This window comes from Dreissena polymorpha, chromosome 1 (genome assembly GCF_020536995.1).
Source record: "Dreissena polymorpha isolate Duluth1 chromosome 1, UMN_Dpol_1.0, whole genome shotgun sequence".
Lineage (NCBI taxonomy): Eukaryota > Metazoa > Mollusca > Bivalvia > Myida > Dreissenidae > Dreissena > Dreissena polymorpha.
In genome coordinates, this window is record NC_068355.1 from 28,538,175 (window position 1) to 28,560,304 (window position 22,130).

Consider the following 22,130-nt stretch of genomic DNA (forward strand, 5'->3'; position numbering starts at 1 on the left):
TTGTGCATGATTATCATTAAAAACGAAGATTTCGTCAACCTTCTCTATATGCGCTTATATAAATTGCACCTCTTTTGCCAACCAGTGGGCGGAGTCTAAACTTTGCAGGTGCGTGTGACGTCACGCGTTAACTCGTCTATTAAGCCTTGCAAATCTGGATTTCGAATTAAGCGCGTCGCTCTGGTCACTGCATTAAAGGCGCTTGATTCACGCCAATTAAGCGCCTGTTTGAAAACACACAAACCACGCGTCCCTCGAGATGTTTAACGCGGACCGGAAGTATTTGAAGCAAAAAAAGTGTGTGAGACTAAGTGTCGTCCATTTTCTGCACGTGCGCACCTGAGAGAATGTTAGCAGCCGACAGATCAGGATCGAATGCGCATTGTGTTTTGATATATTATTGAGCAGAACAATCGCGTTTTTTGTAAAGTTTATACAATAAGAGGACAATGGTATGACATAAAAAATATCTCTTTAATCAATGAACAAGATAACGTCCACGGTGTTCGTTTTCCTGTTACAGTCGAAGAAGAACTTGTTTGTTTGTTACCCATATCATAAATATATATGGGCCTTGCTCTATGAAAAGGGGTTTAATGCATGTCAATAAAATTTCGTTCCAGATAGCCTGTGTAGACCGCACAGGCTAATCATGGATGACACTTTCCGCTTTTATGATATTTGTCGTTAAAATAAAGTATGTTCTTAGCAAAAGTCCTGTTTAGGCAGAAAGTGTCATCCCTGATTAGCCTATGAGGACTGCACTGGCTAATCTTGGACGACGCTTTACGCACGTGCATTAACCACTTTTCCCTAGAGCGCGGCTGTATATATATATATATATATATATACATATATATATATTTATATATATCCCCATGGAATAAATAAAAACAACATATAAAAAATAAAACAACTTCACGCTGAATTCTAACTTCCATTTTAATCATTTAAACGTTAAATCGATATAATAAACATTTTAAGCGCCATTTTATAACACAATTTTAATAAGTGTATGAAAATAATCATAAAACGAAAAATAAATATGACACAATACTGAATGCAAAACGTTCACTGCAAATTATAATATTTTTCATTATTACATCAATATAATTTATATTACGGGCATGAGTCTATTACACAATTTTAATATGCATAAATAAATAAATACAAAAATAAAACGACACAAACAAGACTGAAAGCCAAAAAGCTAACCTCAATTTTTACAATTAAATGGAAATCATAAACACCGCGGGCGCCAGTCTAAAACACATAAGTTGTTTCCTGTGGCTGCAGGTTTAAACAAGACAATTGTTCTATTGTGCATTCGCACTGGGGAATCGTTAACTCAAATCTGTATACACCCCTGAAGAAAACGTGTAGTCGAAAGCGCTAGGGTATAAGATACACTTTTTTACACTGTTTGAACAATTTCTTTCTATATATATATATATATATTGGCAGTCAACATAAAACAAAATGAGCACACGGTCACGTTTTTACCCAGGTTTAATAGCGGCAAGCTATATATAATTGAAACGACAATCCTTGCGGATTTTATTTGTAAAGACAACAAATTGTCACTTAGCAATACTATTCCACGTGAATGGCTATGTACTTTATTGAGAATGCAACATCACACTTAGATTGGGAAATACATATCACCAAAATAAACATGTTTAATTATTTACATATACTATAAAACAAAAACAACAGCATTAGTGATATGCGCTTTGTCTTAACAAAACAACCACAACAAAATTACGCACGAATATAGACAATATTAAACTCGGTAGCAAAACAATATAAACACATAAAAATAAATGCAAAAGATGACCGGTTAAAGTTTAGATGCTATAATATCTTTTAATATTAAAATCCTCTTAACAAATATCTCACGATTTTGAAGATATTTACACAATTCAGACATAGGCATAAACAATCATGCAATAATTTAGAAAGACCCTGATCCATATGAGTTACACAAGCAATTGAAACGTGCCTACAGGTACTTTCCATAAATATTATTACCCTATATTTTCTTATTCAAAATGATTATTTGGAGTAGACAAACACACATTATAATAAAAATTGCATTTCATACGGTATTACGAATATAGCACAACAATTATATTGTTACCAAATAATTAAATTTGTATTTGGTAACGTGTTGTTAAGCTACACATAAAAATAAACGCAAAAAGTGTTTTTTTCTATGTATCAATTTGATCAACATGTCACACAATTTACAAACATCAAGCTGTTTTCAGCTATTCAAAAACAGAACAAACATGTTTCATGCATTCAATAAAAGTTAAAAATAAACATTCCCAAATATGAGGAAATCTGGTCATAAAACATTTGCTGAACTTGTAGTGGAAGATTTACAGACACTGGCCCCACTGAAAGCAAATGTGGGATTGTGGGATGGTCAATGTGAAAGGTGAAACACACTGTTACAAAACTAATAAAATGTCAAACTTTATCGTAAGCAATATGTCAATACTGTTCACGTTTAATAAGTGTATATTTTAAGAAAAATTGCAAAGCAGACATCTTAGTTTTTATTTTTAGCTCGGTATTTTTGGAGAAAACCCAAGGTATTGTCATACAGTTCGTCGTGTCGTCGGAAGTCTGCGTCGTGCTAAAACCTTAACATTTACTCTAAAATCAAAGTGCTTCCAACTACAACTTTCAAACTTCATATGTAGATGCACCTTGATAAGTTCTACACATTTTGGGGTCTCTAGTTCAATGGTCAAGCCACTGTGACCTCTCAAATAAATTCTGACAAGCTTTCATTTATTCAAAACTGCACCCGTAGCCTTAAGTATATTTTTCTCTTCAGAAGTTGTTACTGTGCATTATTTTAACAGTTTAATACATGTTTTAGCATTGACACAAGAAATGTTTTTTTATAACTATGGTTTGTACAAATTAATGTTAACAGTGAGTTTATCTTATAACAAGGGCTGTTTGTAAAACATGCATGCCCCCCTATATGGGCTATAAGTTGTAGAAGCAGCCATTGTGTGAATACGTTTTTTTGTCACTGTGAACAACGGTGGTGGTGGTGGTGGTGGTGGTGGTGGTAATGGTGGTGGTTATTGATAAAATGAAAATGCAGTTAGCCTTACATTTGGTAAAATTTAAATATATTACAAGGGAGGCAAATGCTGTAACAATAAATTTAAACTTATTGCATTTGTTTCCCCTGTATATAAGAAAGATATAATAATGTATTACCTCCCCTGTCCTGCTTATATTTATATTAATCAACAAAATTAAACATTAACACAATATTTAATATACAAAATATACAAAAAATCTCATATTCTGAAAATATTTTTACTGATCCACTGTATTTTACTCAGAGGATGATGTTTCATTGGACTGATAATTATAGATTTAGAATTACAGACCAGTTGCTTCAGTAATATTGTTCAGAGTTTGCCCTGTTGGCCGCGTATGCATTCTTGAGTTATCATTAAAAAACTATTTTACTATTTCTGGTCACCGTGACCTTGACCTTTGACCTTAAAATCAAAAGGGGTCATCTGCGAGTCATGATCAATGTACCTATGAAGTTTCATGATCCTAGGCCCAAGCGTTCTTGAGTTATCGTCTGACAACCACCTGGTGAACGGACCGACCGACTGACCGACCGACAGACAGACAGACCGACATGAGCAAAGCAATATACCCCCTCTTCTTCGAAGGGGTGCTTAAAAATGGCAACAATACATGAATACATTACATTGAAAATGCAATTGTTTTACAGATGCTCTATGTATAAATGGCAAAATATACATATACACTTGATACAGTGATCAAGAAATCTTGATTAAATTACTCACTGATTAAAGAGGATACAATCTGGTCGTCTTCATGTACATATACAAATATAAAGCATAATATACTATAATGTCCAAAAACAAATTTTAACACTGATGACCATGTTAGTATATGATAAAACAACACAACTTAACAATCTTTGCCATTTTTCATAAAACTCTACAACAGATTTAATATTTATATTTTAATTCACAGTTTCATTTAAAGCTTTTCAACAAGAGTCATACTCTTATCATTTAACAAACACTATCCATTGAAATCAACAAAGTACTAGTAGTAAATACAGAATCAATTATTAAAGGTAGATTAAAAAAAATTGCCCAGAATTTATTTATATTCCCATGAACTACATAGTATGCTACTAAAAAAGATTCATGATCGAATACCGACCCGCATGAGCCAATTGACTAGTATTTTTTTCAAAAGGTTGATGGACAAAAATCTGAAGCGTAAACATTTTACACCTTTCTGAAAAAATATTTTTCATTAGCTTTCTATATTAACGGGTTAAAACAGAAAACTGAAACATGTCTTATAACAAAAAATACTACAATATTTTTTCAATTTTGTCCAAGTTACCAGCATCATTTAAACAGCTTTGACAATCTTAAAAAATCTTTGGTAATATTTCCCATTTATTACCATTATCAGGATCAAAATCTGTAGTTAAAATTTCATAATACAGACAAATACATTAGATAGACATTTAATATGCGTGCTTTTAAAATACTTAACATGCATCATAATTTCCAAAATACATAAACTATTGTTATTATTGGAATTCAACTTGGTTGGTAACATACAACATGTGGCTGTTGACATGACTTTCTGGCTTTCCACTTGAATTTTTGTGATGTGTCATTCGGCCATTTCGATCTAAACAAATAAAACGTAAACTATTGTTTTTCGTTGACTACAACTTGGCTGGTCACATACAACATGTGGCTGTTGACATGACTTTCTGGCTTTCCACTTGAAATTTTGTGATGTGTCATTCGGCCATTTCGATCTAAACATGGTCATTCATGTCCACCCGTCATAAAAGCCAAAGGTCAAAGTAAGTGCTGAACAAAGCAGGAGGTATGTAGAGACTAGCACATCTAAAGCAGTATTCATGTTTGAGCTTCTTAGGTTTGACTGGGATCAATATGGTAACAACTGCTGCAACAGGCTGTGTTTCTGATTGGATGGTTTGATTTCGTCAAATGGCATCTGAAAAAAGAAACACTCATTACTGAAAATGTCAGTTTTTCATTTATTTTTTTATATCGATGAAAAAGCAAGAAACAGCACAGCACTTGGTATTTCAGAATGTTACTTATATGATTTGAATTTTTACAGATTATGATGGTCCTGAAACTATTCATACAATAATAATTAATAATTAATATTTAAATTGAAGTGTAACCTTTTATTACCAAACAATTTGGATTGGGATTTGATGGTGAAGATACATTTTGCCATTGGACTCATATGTCTTTTGTGAAGTAGGAAAAATGGATTGCCAACATACACCCACATTTGGCTTTTGTCTCAAAATTCCATTTATGTTAAGAAACCTAATACAGAAGTAGGCAAGTTCACAGTCTGGAAAGTATGTTTTGTTTAGTCATACTAGAATCAATACTTTTTGAGTTAAGACTACACATAAACATCCAACAGCAAGATGAACGTATGGACGGACAAAGGTAAATCTACATGCACCCACACATCTCTGAACTTGCAATAAACATACACATGACTTAAACACTCACCCGAGGTTCGCTCTACATGATGATCACAGACTGAGGGTCCTTCACAATGGAGATGCCATAGTCTCAAGATGATGACTGCTGCTGTTGCAAATGCTTCAAGAACAAAATCAACGCTTTGCTGTCCAGGTTTCTGCAATTAAGTATGTCATGTCTCAGTTAAGACAAAAACAAGATGTGTTTGTGAAACACTATGTCCCCGTATATGACGTTTGACCTTGAAGGATGACCTTGACCTTGACCCTTCACCACTCAAAATGTCAAGCTCCATGAGATACACATGCATGTCAAATATAAAATTGCTAGCTTCAATATTGCAGAAGTGACATTACATGAGCAATTTTTACCTATATATTTGACCTTGAAGGATGACCTTGACCTTTCACCACTCAAAATGTGCAGCTCCATGAGATACACATGCATGCCAAATATCAAGTTGCTATCTTCAATATTGCAAAAGTACTCATAAAATGAGCGATTTCGGCCACATATATTTGACCTCTGACCTTGAAGTATGACCTTGACCTTTCACCGCTCAAAATGTGCAGCTACAGGAGATACACATGCATGCCAAATATCAAGTTGCTATCTTGAATATTGAAAAATTGCAAAAGTGTACATTTGTACATTAAATGAGCGATTTTGACCCATATATTTGACCTTTGACCTTGAAGGATGACCTTGACCTTTTACCACTCAAAATGTGCAGCTTCATGAGATACATATGCATGCCAAATATCAAGTTGATATCTTCAATATTGCAAAAGTTATTGCAAATGTTAAAGTTGGCGCAAACCAACAAACCAACAGACAGGGCAAAAACAATATGTCTCCCAACTACTATAGTGGGGGACATAAAAATTAAGACTGTTTTAGCATTTCATAAAAATTTCAAGTATCAAAATGCGGGTTCAACCCTGGCAACATAGTAGATACTCTCTCAAAAAGCCATTCACTTAAAAAAAAACTAGAGCTTTGAAACAGATGTGAAGAATACCTCCACATGAAGAGCGGATGAAAAGTACTTGAAATATGGAACACCATGCTGAATGTGTAAAATGCACCCGTGACCCCATGACCTAGGTTTTTGCCGGGCATTGTCCATGTTCGAACATGACCATGAACATGAGATCATCTAGATCAAACTTCTGACCGAGTTTGTTGAAGAGCGGATGATACGTACTTGCAATAGAGAGCGGACACCATACTGAATGTGTAAAACGCATTAAATGAACCCGTGGCCTAGTTTTTGGCCCGGCATGTATTATGTTCGATCATGGCCTAGAGATCATCTATATAAAACTTCTGACCAAGTTTGGAGATGATCGGAAGTAAACTTCTTCAATTAGAGAGCGGACACACTGCTCAATGTTTAAAACGACCAAAGTGATCCCTTGACCTAGTGTTTGGCCCGGCATGGCCCATGTTCAAACTAGGCCTAGAGATCATCTAGATAAAACTTGTGACTAAGATTCGTGAAGATTGCATGAAAACTACTTGAATTAGAGAACGGACAACATGCTGAATTTTTAAAACGCACTAAGTGACACCGTTACCTAGTTTTTGATCCCACATGACCCATATTCATTCTTGACCTAGACATACTCTAAATTCAACTTCTGACCAAGGTTTGATGAAGATTGGATGTAAACAACTTTAATTTGAGAGCGGACACTTAATACGGACCAACCGACAAACAGACAAACAGATAGACAAGTTCACTCCTTTATACACCTCTTAAATAAAAGCTACCAACATCACTGATCCCCCTTCGTATTTCAATGTTCGTTTAAGAATCATAATAACAGTTGAAATGGAACCTGATTTTGTAAAGAGTAAAATAGTCAGATATGTTGGTACCTGTTATTTGTTTGCTGTTGTTGTTGTTGTGGTTTTGAGTTTTAATATAACTCTAGATGTTAAATTTGACACTTTTGCATTTTCTTTACATTTCTGTATAAGATACAGTCGTTTGTGGCTGAACCCTTTAACTTAGTTACGATAAACTTGTCAATTAGTTAAAGAGCAGAAACCCCAGTTTGTATTGGGTTTTACCTATTGGGTATTTGTGATGAAAGCTTAATTGCTTCAAAAGTTTTAGGCTCTTAAGACTGGGTCTCCTGAATGCTTTGCCACAGTGGCCCCTTTTGCAATGGCAAGGTGACTTACCTATTGAGATGCAGAGTTTGATAATGTGAACATCACTCACTGGGCTTGAACTTGTGAGTATAAGGCCTCTGTGAACAGATAGAAAAACCTAAGGGCATCCCAGGAATGTGTCCTTGTAAACCAAATAATTCAATGCATTCTGAAATGGCATCAGTTATATAATAAGTCAATCAATGTTGTTTGAGTGAAAACAATATTTAAGAAATAAAGTATGTTTGATGGATCTTGATACAAAAAATTAATGAGATATACCACTAAACACTTGATACAAACATTTTATGTCCCTTTGTGACTTAAGGAAGGATGAAAGGATCGACATGGAGAATTACAGACAAGGACAAATTTGTATGCTCCCACCCCCACCGAGCCCTTTCAAGGCACTACAAATGGCAGCTATTATAAATAGTTTTCAATTACATAAATGATTTGTTTTAGTTAGCAGCCAGGACAGAGTTTTATCGATATTAAACACACACAAACTATTTTCATTGACATTTGGAGTAAAACACTACACATTATACATGGTAAATTACATTACCGACGTACCTTATTGACGAGGTAGTCTTGTCCCCTGGCCAAGAAAGTATGGAGCCCCGGATTCAGAGTGGCTGCATTCTGCGGGTAGTACTATTTGAACATTTGTCCCAAGGTCCTGGGCCAGGAGGTGTCCCTGGGCGTCTGGGCCCAGCTGACCAGAGAGCATGTTGTTCAGCTCGGTACGGATCTATGATTGCATAGGTTCCTGTAGGAACAGGCTCTTAAAACAAAATGCAGGATTTAATTAAATATTGAAAATAAATGAAGAAAATAATTTTTAAATGTGCTGAAGGCATTTAAATATTTTTTTACTAAAATTAAAGAGAATTCAACAATTAGATTAAAGCAGATATTTTAATTATGCAAGGAGAAACTTTTGGTTCAACGTTTGAATTTTGGCCCCAAAATAGACAAAACTATGTTCTGACCTTCTATGACTAAAACTGATATCAGATCAACTTTATTTATTATTTATTTACCAGGTTTGATCAATTTAAAAACGAATCATTCACATTTGATGTTAGGAGCTTTTCTTCAATCAGGCAGAAATAGGACTGATGTTAAGTGAATTATATGAGCCTCATTCTTGGAAAATAGGACTTAATGTATGTGCAGTCTGCACAGGCTTATCTGAGATGACACTTTAATAGGACTTAATGTATGCGCAGTCTGCACAGGCTAATCTGGGATGACACTTTAATAGGACTTAAAGTATGTGCAGTCTGCACAGGCTAATCTGGGATGACACTTTAATAGGGCTTAATGTATGCGCAGTCTGCACAGGCTAATCTGGGGTGACACTTTAATAGGACTTAATGTATGTTCAATCTGCACAGGCTAATCTGGGATGACACTTTAAGCACATACATGAAGCCCCGTATCCCAGAACACCGCTACATACTGGCATAAGGTTCACATTATTCGAGAGCAACATATTGAGGTCTGTCGCAATAAGGGACAAGTCACGCAACGCCTGCTCTATCTGTTGGATCAGATAGTTTCTGTTTAAGCGACTCGTCTGGAACAATTTGTCGATTCACAGCATTGAATTGTTGCTAAGCAAAATCGGTGCTGGGATGGAAGTCGAACTCGCCAAGGCTCCGCTGTAAGAAGTGTTGATGAAGCCAACACGGGAGAAGATGTTTGGAGGCTTGCTACTCTGACGCAAGACGTTTTTGTGCTGAATTACTTAAGCGAAGGGGTCAAGATTGTCATCGACTTTCACTTCAACGATTTTTTTATCTTGGCGGCTTATAGTGTTTGCTAAAAAGATAAGAAAACAGAAAGTAAACTAAATGAATTTGCCCTGCAACAAAATACTTTACACACCTGCTTTTTAATGCCAAACGTTGCGTCTAAAATTGATATTTAGAATATCGCAATTAATGTTTCACCAATTAGAACTCAGAATAGCGTTGTATCAATATGTTATGCCCAAAAAACTTAATATTGAAATTGTTGGGTTTTAAACCGCGAAAAATACATAGTAAAGTACAGTTCATAGCAATGTGTAATACTTTTTTTAACAAGAGATGTGTTTGTCAGAAACACAATGCCCCTACTGCGCCGCTTTGATTATATATTTTTGTTTTTTATTATACCCCTTTACAAATATTACTTCCTTTGTAAAAATGATCTGTACCTGCCAACTGATAACTATAAATTATCTCCCTTTTAAGCGTGTTACCTCCATTAGATTTGTTTGTTTTTACCTTTTATCTTCAGGATGACTTTGACCTTTCACCACTTAAATTTTGCAACTCCATGAGATGTGCATACATGCCAAATATCAAATTGTGATTTTTAATATTGCAAAAGTTATGGCCTATGTTAAAGTTTTCAGACGGATGGACTGACAGACAGTTCAACTGCTATTTTGCCACCCTACCGGGGGCATAAAAATCAATAAAAAAAAACAGGCATGACTTCAGTAATTTTAAGTGTGAGACTTTCCCCCTTAATAGTTTTGACTTAAACAACTTTCATTGTGAAACTTTACAACTTTAAATGTGAGAATTAACAACTTAAAATGTAAGACTTCATAATTTTAAATGTGATACTCGGCAACTTAAACTGTAAAACAATACAACTTTTAACATGACACTAAACAACATAAAATATGAGACTGTACACATTTAAATGTGCACAACTTATTACGCGAGACTAAACAACTTTAAATGTTAGACAATACAACAAGTCATAAGACACAATACTGTAAGTATATGAGTACTTGATCACCCACGTTTTGCCTATGGATTTGACAGAAATGCAAAAACAGATGAAAGTCAATGGTGTATTAAGTATATGATACTCTGTCTTGCTACCAGGGGCCATTGTACTAGTAATTATAGCCTATTCTGGTTAAATCTATTATATGTACGTGATATTTAATCGATACTAGTTGATGTCTACATTTTATGCCATTGTTTTTGTAAGACAGACCTTAGATGAAAAGTTTAGTCACTGGCGTTGAAAGTGTGTGCATAAGGATATGAAAGCAGTATAGTGATTTTGTCTTTGAAAACATCCGGTTTCTAATTTAAATAAAAATCATAATCAGTTATACGTGAACACAAATACTTAACAATTTAGAATTTTTGATTTGTATTTTAATTGTACTAAGTTTCAACTTATACAGCTTAATAAGGCAAGTAACTCATTGTTGCAACCTATCAAACACTTTTTTTGGCAAATATTGCATTGTAAATTTTAACCAGTAAATATTTATTAAAAAATAGACTTTTTGAGGAATGGGGCTGAATTTAGGCCCAATCTTTTACAAAATTAATAACACTGTAAGGTCTCACCTGAAGCTCAGAAGCTGAGCTGATATGCTGGCCTTGTGGATATTGTTAAGGGCCGAGTTTGAGTTCTGATAAACTTCGGGTTGAGAGTCGAAGGGCGTACTGGACCATACAACAAAACTGGGGTCATGTTTTCAAGCCTTCTTTAGTCTCAATTCAATGCAATGCCCTTTTGGCTCGGAGTGCAAAGTGCTCGTAACAAAACCGGATGTGTTTACTTTTAGCAACTTGTTTTCAATAATGGGCGGAATTCGCGTCTGAGGCGCACCACATGAATAAATTGTGCGCTGAGGACAGTCCGTAACACTACTACTGTCCTAACTATTTACAGCAGAAACACTTCTGAATGAATCGTTTCGATTGTTCCTTGATTTGCTCTCGTTCCTTGCTGAATATATAGATGTCTCATGGTTCAAACAGAAATCTCAAACCTAAATTCAAGCACTTTTCAAGGACTTTCCAAGACCAAATATTCATTTTCAAGTCCATAAACTGTACGTTAGTTTCCTTTAAAAAAATGCCTTTTTCATTTGCTTGGATTGGTCTTTCTTGTTTAAACTTTCATCAAAAGACACTGAGTACTGAGACACTGAGTACTGTCCACTATTTAAGTTATAGAACTATAAAGTACAGTTTTAAAATGTTCAGCTAGCCCCAAAACAGCCACATAATTATGCTTTGCTATGGTACTGTCATGGAACACAACTTGAAACAACTTTGTAATGTTTTTATTGGAATTAAAGGATGGTTGTGTGCAAACGGTATAAATACCCAAAATACTTTCGCGTTCAACATATCATTTTTTTTAACAAATTTGTCTATGGATGTCTGCGAGTTTGATACTACAGCTGAAAGTTGCGAAGGTCCTGGAATTTGAATCTTCTATCTGCACACTCTCTGCATGTGGCTGTGCCTTCCTGGTTCGACACAGATGGGCTGTTGTTTTTTAAGTCTGTTTTAGATTTAACAGTTTTAACAATAGTACCTTCCTGTTTAACAAAAAACACATCGCAGGAACCCTGTTTGCTTCTCAATTTCATGTTTTCTTTGAGGGTTTTCACTTTCTTGTGGCTTTTCAAAGCGCTTTCCTCCATACCCCCGACATCAATGGTCTTCATACAGACCCAACAATGTGCTTTTTGAATGTCATTTGTTTTCTGTACCCAGGAATATTCAGTTAACCACCCTGGTTTGAAACGACACTTCCCCATTGCTGCGTTTTCACTCGCGAAAATTGATCACAATGGAGAACCTCTGACGTAGCACACATAATCTGTGACGTGTACACATAACATTTCGTACTCAATATTGTACGAAACTTATATTTTGTACTCAACTTTTTGCGCGAAGGAATCTGATACATTTTCGTAATATTTCCCATAAGAACGATTTAAGTTTATAATTAAATCCATGAGAAAAGTAATTTTGAGCAGAAATAAACATTTTCAAGGCTTTTTTACATGAACTAAGCACTTTTCAAGCACTGTTTTAAGGCCAACCTTTGTTCAAGGGCTTTTCAAGCCTAGGACTCGTTTTCAAGCACTTTTCAAGCCATGTGCGAACCCTGTGTCTTATAAAGAATGAAACAAATTATTCAACGTTTAATTCTTTGTGAGATTCTTCATGATGTCCACAGCGAGAACTAACTGTTAGCGTTAACTGTTTGCGTTACCATATGTACTGCTATAACGTCTCGCTTCTGTAACACTCATCCCACTCGGGCACTAGAGCTAAACAAAACTACTCGGGCTTGCTTGGGGAAATCTCGACGCGGACATTTTGATTGTTCAAAACAGCGCGTGAAAACTTGACGTGCTGAGGATTTATTGCAGAACAGACTTGTGTAACGATGCTGACCCTTTGTGGCCAGAGGTCCAGTGGGAGGAGCTAGGGATCAGGGGAGGGAAAGGATGGTTCTGTATTGGGGCTCCTGCAGGCCGGACTTGTGCTGTTGCTTGGCCAACTCGATATCAATGCTGGTGCTCTCCTGAAAACAACAACACTAGAGTGGGGGATATGAACTTGTAATACATTTTTATATTACAATGTATAATACACTACATATATGCCTCTTGATTGGATGTGAAGGTTTTCAACAGCAAAACATAATTATCTGAATTTCTAATTTGGCATTTCATTGGTGCCTTGTCCTAAATAGCAATTAATGAAAATTAATGCAATTAAACCATTTCATATTCAAACATTAAAAGTGTTGGATAATGCTTTTATAACCTGTAAATTCATAATTATTATTCTTACTTAACTGTCAGTGTAATTTATAAGCCAAATTGCCGCTCATCAATATTAGAAGCTTTCTTCCCAGATTAGCATGTGAAATCCACATAAGCAAATCAGGGAGGACACTTTCTGACGATACTGGATTTTCACAAAAGAAGATACTTATTTTCAACAAAACATACCTTTAAAGAGGTAATTGTTGTCCCTAAGTAGCCTGTGCGGACTGCACAGGCTAATCTGGGACTACAATCTAAGCACATGCATTAAGCCCTATTTTTCCACAGCGTGGCTCATGTCTTAAGCCAGTTTTTTCCTGCATAACAACAAAAAAGAATGGAAAATCATCTTGTTAAAAGTAATAAATGGTTTATTGTTCTCATAATCATAAACGGTTAACTTTTACAATTCATTCACAGAGGATTTACTGTTGATACAAGTTTCAACAAGCAAATTCGTTGAATTGATATCCCCTGCCAAAAGTGTTATATTTATCACTCAAAAAAGCATTTTTTCAAGATACAAAGTGCCATAACTCTGTTATAAACAGATGGTGTACAACGCCGTTTGGCGTGCATCATTCTCTTATCAATATATATACTCATACCAAGTTTCAATGCAATCCGCTAAAGCACTTCCAAGATATGGCTCCGAACGAATGGACGGACGGAAAGACAGACGGACAGACAACGCCAAAACAATATCTATCCACCTATGGCGGGGGATAATAATAAATGGGAGGCAACAACTTCATATTAATGTATTCCCAAAGTTACAAAAACACACACACCATTTTTACCATGCCTTTACAGGTCTTTGGTGTTAAACTCTGTTTAAATTCACACTAGACAACAGTTCCAAAGTAAACCATCATGTCATAAAAGTTGTAAGATATATTACAAATTAGTAAAATATGAAACAATTTAATGGCAACAACTCACTGCTGGTACATATTGAAAGTTCTCTCCCTTGTTAGTGTAAGCTAAATTAATTAAAGGCCACAATATACTTAATGATTTCCCTATATAATTCAATGTAAAAGCGTCAACTTAAAGAGAAAATAAATGCAACATTTTGAACATAGAGACCACCATAACCAAACTTTTACTGAAAGTTCATTCTAAGTTGAATCAATTTAAGCAATAAACAAGAGTTCCGCGGTCGGAGATGACCGCATTGAAGCCGGATTTTTGATTTAAATGACAGGAAAGTACCTTTCGTGTTTTTGTCTAGGTCCAAGCATACCAAAGTAATAACAATTTTAACATTTTAACATTGAAGGTCACAGTGACCTTGACCTTCAAATGAATGACATTGAAATGAGCAGTGGTGATCTTCTAGTACTGGCCAACCTTTATGTCAAGTTTGAAGACTCTAGGTACAAGCATACCAAAGTTATAACATGGAATAAGAACTTTAACATTTTTACCTACCAAAGTTATAAGAACTTTAACATTTTTACATTCAAGGTCACAGTGACCTTGACCTTAGAATGAATGACCTTGAAATGACCAGTGGTCATCTAAGTGTGCTTGCAAACCTTCATGTCAAGTTTGAAGACTCTATGTCCAAGCATACCAAAGTTATAACAATTTTAACATTTTAACATTTAAGGTCACAGTGACCTTGACCTTCAAATGAATGACATTGAAATGACCAGTGGTCATCTTCTAGTACTGGCCAATCTTTATTTCAAGTTTGAAGACTCTAGGTACAAGCATACCAAAGTTATAACATGAAATAAGAACTTTAACATTTTTACATTCAAGGTCACAGTGACCTTGACCTTCAAATGAATGACCTTGAAATGTCCAGTGGTTACTTACTAGTTCTGGCCAACCTTCATGTCAAGTTTCAAGACTCTAGGTCCAAGCATACCAAAGTTATAACAACTTTAACATTTTTACATTCAAGGTCACAGTGACCTTGACCTTCAAATGAATGACCTTGAAATGTCCAGTGGTTACTTACTAGTTCTGGCCAACCTTCATGTCAAGTTTCAAGACTCTAGGTCCAAGCATACCAAAGTTATAACAACTTTAACATTTTTATATTGAAGGTCACAGTGACCTTCACCTTCAAATGAATGACCTTGAAATGACCAGTGGTCATCTGTTAATCCTGGCCAACCTTCATGTCAAGTTTGAAGACTCTAGGTCCAAGCATACCAAAGTTATACCATGAAATAAGAACTTTAACATTTTTACATTCAAGGTCACAGTGACCTTGACCTTCAAATGAATGACCTTGAAATGACCAGTGGTTACTAACTAGTTATGGCCAACCTTCATGTCAAGTTTCAAGACTCTAGGTCCAAGCATACCAAAGTTATAACAACTTTAACATTTTTTATATTGAAGGTCACAGTGACCTTGACCTTCAAATGAATGACCTTGAAATGACCAGTGGTCATCTGTTAATCCTGGCCAACCTTCATGTCAAGTTTGAAGACTCTAGGTCCAAGCATACCAAAGTTATACCATGAAATAAGAACTTTAACATTTTCGAGCACGCCGCCCGCCCCCCCCGCCAGCCCCCCCGCCCCCCCCGCCCGCCCGACAACATCAATCTATAAGCCGAGATTTTTTCGAAAAAAATCCGGCTAAAAAGATATGTCATGTTAAAACCAAACATTAACTTTACTCAAATCAAACTCTACTTCTTTTGCGCCTTAAATTTTGCGGCCATTTTCTAGTGCAATGTAACTGTTTTCAGGTCAAACTTGTACTTTAGTCTCTAACTTTATCATATGTCAGGGATTAAATACTGAGCACCTTTTCTTTCCCTTCCAATATATCCAAGAGATAAAGCCAGAACACCAGTCTAAAGTGTAAAACATGGCTTCGAGTAAAATATGATTTTTTTAGTCAGTACAGCCCTACATGAAACGATTATTTAGTATAATATAACCTATAAAACAACCTGAACTGTTTAAAACGCAAAAAATATGCACTTCCTTATCATTTTTCATCTATCCTCAATGTGCATGCCAAACTTCAGATTGATCCTTTACGTAGAAATGTTTGAACAATGAAAATTATTATAATAATGCCTGATAAGACATATGGCTTCCATTGTCGGTGCTTAAATTTATAAAGGGCTTTCAAGAGCAAATAATATTAACTTATATAACAGAATACAGTAAATATACTGTAAACTTCTTATATGCTTTATCGAAGAAGAAATATAATATTATTAAAACGTGTTTGGGCTTCTTTCAGTGCGAATTTGTGAGTTTAGAGTTGCTCAATACGAGATTCTGTACTTTTTATTATCCCCTGCCATAGGCGGAGGGATACTGTTTTGGCGTTGTCTGTCAGTCCTTCCGTCCGTCCGTCTTTCCGTCCGTCTGTCCGGAGCCATATCTTGTACGTGCTTTGGCGGATTTCATTGAAACTTGGTATGAGTATGCATATGGATAAGAGGATGATCCACGCCAAATGGCATTGTACACCATCAGTTAATAATAGAGTTATGACCCTTTGTATCTTGAAAATGCTTTTTGTGTGTCCGGAGCCATATTTTTGAATTGCTTTGGCCGATTTTATTGAAACATGAAATGAGAATATATATGGATAAGAGGATGATGCACGCCAAATGGCAATGTACACCATCTGTTCATAACAGAGTTTTGGCCCTTTGTATCTTGAAACATTGTTGTTTTGAGTGTCAAATATAATACTTTTGTGTCCAGAAGCATATTGGCGTGTGCTATCAATTCAACGAATTTGCTTCTTTTAATTATTTTCCCATACAAATTTTCCAATTTAATTATTTTTCTTTACACTTTTCAATACTCGTTAACTCCATGAAACAAAACGCATTTATTCCATGAAACTAACAAGAACGCATAATATCCTGTGAAAAAATGGTGGTTTTATGTAAATCATGCTCCTTTGTGACGGGGCCTGTTTTGACTAAAAAAACAACACTGTATACTCAATGAAAACTTAACACCTCCTCGCAATAAGACTCTATACCGCATTAGATGGAATAGATTCCAATCAAATAGGCTTAATTAAATATCTTACAGCTTTACAAAAACTCAAGGCCTGCATGGGGATGACAGAAATTATTGCGGTGTTGTGTTTCTGAGGTGTCTGTATCGGTAAGTTGGAAAGCATCGAGCTGGAGAAGGGTTTGAGTTATTGATCATCAAGTAAAATAAGTTGTACTGAAAACACGATATACACAAGAATAGACGCCATTTTACCTTCTGTGAAATCATATCATATCATTCTCGTACACTTCACTTATTTATACACTGCAAAAACACTATTATTCGCGGGACATTATTTGTTATCGATTTTAAGGGTTAAACGATCCACAAATTAAATACAAACACACTGGAAAATAACTTACACAAATTCCATATTTATTGTTTCCAAACTGAGAAAGTCATGCATTAACTACCACGTCCATGAAAGTCTTTTTTTAACCACGAAATAACATGCGGACTAATATATATGATTTTACAATAAACAAACAATTTAAAAGGATATTTTACCTTATGTAAATTCATACCATTCTTTGCCACCTCATCTTAATAAACAGGAAATACACAGGCAGTACTTTTCCTTGAGTATTCATGGGTCTGTTTAACAGACCCATACCCAAAGCGTGTTATATGCTGTTTCTTATGAAAATTATATCTAAATTATGTTTCAATTAGATCTAACAAAGTTTATAACTATTATAATAGGATTTTATTCCTATAATTTGAAGTATAATTAAAACTTATATTAAATGTGTTTTTCCCAAATCAATGGACTTTTAGCACAAAACAAATTCAAAATCCCAAAATTGCATTTTTTCCCAAAGTGGCCAAGAAAAGGCCTGACAAAGCGTCTCTTTTACCTTCTGCGTCATGCTTGTCCCCCACATCCTCAGCATCGTTGACCCGACCCAGCAGCAACTGAAGCAGCAGAATAGCTTGATGTATTTCTTGTATGTATATTTAGGACTCGCACACACTGATATAAATGTAATAACAATCAATAAGACATGTTCAACATCATAAAATATGGCAAATTAATAAATCTCACATCAAGTGTAACCTTTCTGTAAACGTTGCGTAAAATATCAATATATACTCCTCCAAAGATTACTTAAACAATTTCATATTTTATTAAAAAAGTATTCATCAATATACATTTCTTACATGGCATGGTGTTTATAGAAATGAAAGTCTAAAAATAGCCTCAGTTGCTATGTACATGTGCATATATGTAGAAATATTAAATTTTCAGTTGAAATGCTTTGTTTTTTCATGCAAAGTTTACAAGAACTAAATGTTAGGACCATAATGACACAAACGTTATGACAACATAACATAATATGCATTAGATCTAATGTTCTAACAAAAACCCTCACATTGTATAATCAGATAACAATATGTGCACATAAATTATTTGTATCTTTAACTACACAAACAATGTTGTATTGTAACATCACACACTACTATGTTCGTATGCTAAACAACATATTGTCATTGAAATACTAATCACTAATTACAACAACTAATACATACATGTACACACTATTCCACTCTGAACACCAGGATGGTGTCGTCCTCCTGTCCCACAATGATGGATGATGTGGTGCTGCTAAAGCAGACTGACCATGGGCTCCACACTCCATCTTCCTGTGTAGCAAGAGTAGCCAGCTTACTCTGCCCCTCCCAGCCCACCTGTAGTACAGTGCCGGGATAGTATCCACAGACCAGCACCTGGCCTGCAGGGGTCACATGTAGACCACATGGGCGCACTAGTGCTGGGTCTGTGTATGTAGCCAGGAGTGTGCCATCCCTGGCCAGGGTGAGAAGCTTGTTCTGTATGGGGCTGCTGATGTACAGCCTGTCTCCTGTGGGACTCACAGCACACTGGTCTACTGCAAAACAGAGTAACATCAAGATATTTAATTACTGTAAATGTTAAATAATCTTATTAAAAATACTGCAGTGATATTGTATTACGCATATGTTGCTATAAAGAGGCCTTTACACATCTAAAATATATGCATACATTTCAATGATTCAATAGTTAAGTGTGACATTAAACTTCAGTAGCAGAGCTATTTAGTTAACGTTTGACATGTTTAAATGCGACTGGTGAGTAAGATATGAATTGAAGTAAAACAATTACACAGATGGAAAGAATTACACATACTGAAACAATTGCATAGTTCAATCAACATGTTTATACCATGTTACTATGTGCAGCATAAATAGATTTCTCACACATGTATACATGTGATAACTATGTACTGAAATTAGTGAAATCGACCGTAGCAGACATAATTCATGTGCCGTGTAACAACGTTATTTGTGTTTTTTTTTAAGTATTTATAACAAGAAAAATAATATTCAAAACAACAGTTATTGACACTTTTCTAGCTAGTTAGATACAAAACCAATTTCAACAGCAAAATGTTTAAATGAACATACTATTATAATTACAATGAAATTAATACATACATTTGAACACTTCATAAAAGAATACAACCACAAGAGTACCTATGTTATAAGGCGTTATGAAATTATTCAATTTAACAAAGATATTGTACATGTACAATCATTTAAAAACCACAAAATTAAGACAGGGTCAGAAAGTGTCTCTTTCCCAGGAACTCAGTTTCTATTTATAGACATGCCATGTAGTGAGAGTCAAAATACTTCATTACTCATGTTTATAAATCAATATTTCTGAATCTTGTTTTGGCTACAATGTACTGTAGCATTCAAAGGGCACATATGAATTATAGAACAATTTTTTTATAATACATCAGCAGGTTTTCTGCTATTACATCTGAATTTTATTTTATTATCATCTCACAAAGTATGTAACTATAATTTATATTATTATTTTTTCAAAATAACAAGATAAAGGCCTAATGGGTCAATATTTGTTGATTAAAAAAATAAATCCCAACTCGGTTCATTTAGTCAATAAAAATTCCCAAATTTGTCATTGTATGGATTTAAAATAACACAATTTGACTAGACTCCTTTGTCCACAATGGCTAGACAAATCCCTGTACATAATACACATGTTATCAGGATGGATTCACCATGATTCTTACCTGTATAAATAGCTGATCTATCTTGGTAGAGTCTGCAGATCAGTTTGCCATTCAGGGAGTATTTGTACAGTTCTTGACCAGAGGTGACAAAAAGGTCTCCTTGGTGATGGGTAATACATATACATTCATGTTGTAACTGAAACTTCCTGCCAGAAACAAGCTTTCCCTGGTTGACAGTGATAAACTGGACCTCATGTATCTTGCTATCATGGTCATTCACAGCCACTGCAACCTCACTGGGTGTGATCAAACAAATGGCAAATGGCCGAGCATTCACATCCCAGTGACTCACCACCTGGTACTGCTGGTTCAGAAGCTTGACATTCTGATTTTTCCAGTCTACAACCAGTACCTGCCCATCGGGAAGAACACATATGCCTGTGATATAACATACATCTTTATCACTTGGTATTCTCACATTATGCTTAGTAATACTCTGGACATTAAACACCTTGCCTGACTTTCCTAGCAGAGTTAATGCCTGCTGTATTATATGCTTACATTTTATGCTGGCTATAAGGCAGAGCTCCTTATTATCTCCAATTTTCTGAACAAATTCATGGAAATGTGACAAGTCATTGTGAAGACTGGTGCATTTATGAATAGAACTTGTAACTGACTCTTTTATGCTGATAACTTCATCTTTCATCTCGTTAAGTTCCTTCGCAGTAATATTATCAAATTCATTCACGATAGAGAGAACACTCCTACACATCTCTACTTTTAAATATTGCTCATTTCCGCCTGATGTACCCACAGAATTATTATCACATTCATCTATATAAGTATTTAAATTGCCACACATTTGCTCTATCATAACTTCCCTATGTTCCTTGTATGTTTTCTGCAATGACTCAACGCTGGCCTCCTGACTGATATGAAGGCTTTTGATTTCTCCCAGAACAGTTTTGAGCTCCACTGACAGTCCCTGTAGGTCTGTGGGCTGAGTGTTGGTCAGCTCATTAATTGGAGTCACTTTACTGCACTGGCTGAAATAATACAATGTCATGAACATACCTAAGATTAGAATAGTAAGCGATATTATGTAATACTTCAAACAAGTATAAAGTTTAAAATAAAACAAACATGACAAAAAGAACTCTTAATATGGGGGTATACAGATTTGCCCTTTTCCCTGTCTTTTTTCAACATACCCAGAGTTATGGCCACTGTTTAGTAAATAAATCACATATAAAATTGTGTTGTGAGTTACTCAAAGAGTACAGCTGATAGTGGGATGAAATATTCTAAAAGTATTACCCACCATGTGAAATTTCTTCTCACATAAGAAGAGTCATGTCCCTTTAACCAAACAATCATATTTCTTTCAATAGTGAGAACCATACCTCAAAAAGGATTGTTGCTAGAGGTATACGTCTACAGTAACATATTAACCGTCAAGTACACTCTTGCAACTCCATATTTTTGTTCACATTTTTTTGTTACATTTTTGCAGTTGTGGAACAAATTAGATTGTAGAGGTATCCATGTACTAAGAACACATTTCTAGTTGTTTACATTGTTTTCACTTTTAATATTGCAAACCTTGACCACACTATAAATAATAACTCATGCAAGAAAAGATCATTGATGCCACCCCACACAAAGCAGGCATGACTTATAATTAATATCTATGCTCAAACATTTTTAAATAAGCCGGCAATGAAAATCAATATATAGTTCACAAACACCTGTCATA

The 22,130-nt window shown here is 35.2% G+C and overlaps 1 long non-coding RNA gene across 3 annotated transcripts; it reads right to left on the reverse strand.

The window, feature by feature from the left end:
• Positions 1-1,544: 1,544 nt before the first annotated feature.
• Positions 1,545-18,975, reverse strand: LOC127864975 (uncharacterized). 3 transcript variants are annotated; one of them, XR_008042409.1, is made up of 8 exons: positions 18,882-18,975; positions 18,209-18,266; positions 11,120-13,103; positions 9,214-9,575; positions 8,322-8,532; positions 7,776-7,843; positions 5,610-5,739; positions 1,545-5,067 (listed from the first exon to the last, which is right to left on the reverse strand). It is a non-coding gene; the product is annotated as an uncharacterized LOC127864975 (long non-coding RNA). The 3 variants fall into 3 exon arrangements; XR_008042411.1 differs by lacking the exon at positions 7,776-7,843; XR_008042410.1 differs by lacking the exons at positions 18,209-18,266; positions 18,882-18,975 and adding an exon at positions 13,537-13,813.
• Between the last annotated feature and the right edge of the window lie 3,155 nt (positions 18,976-22,130).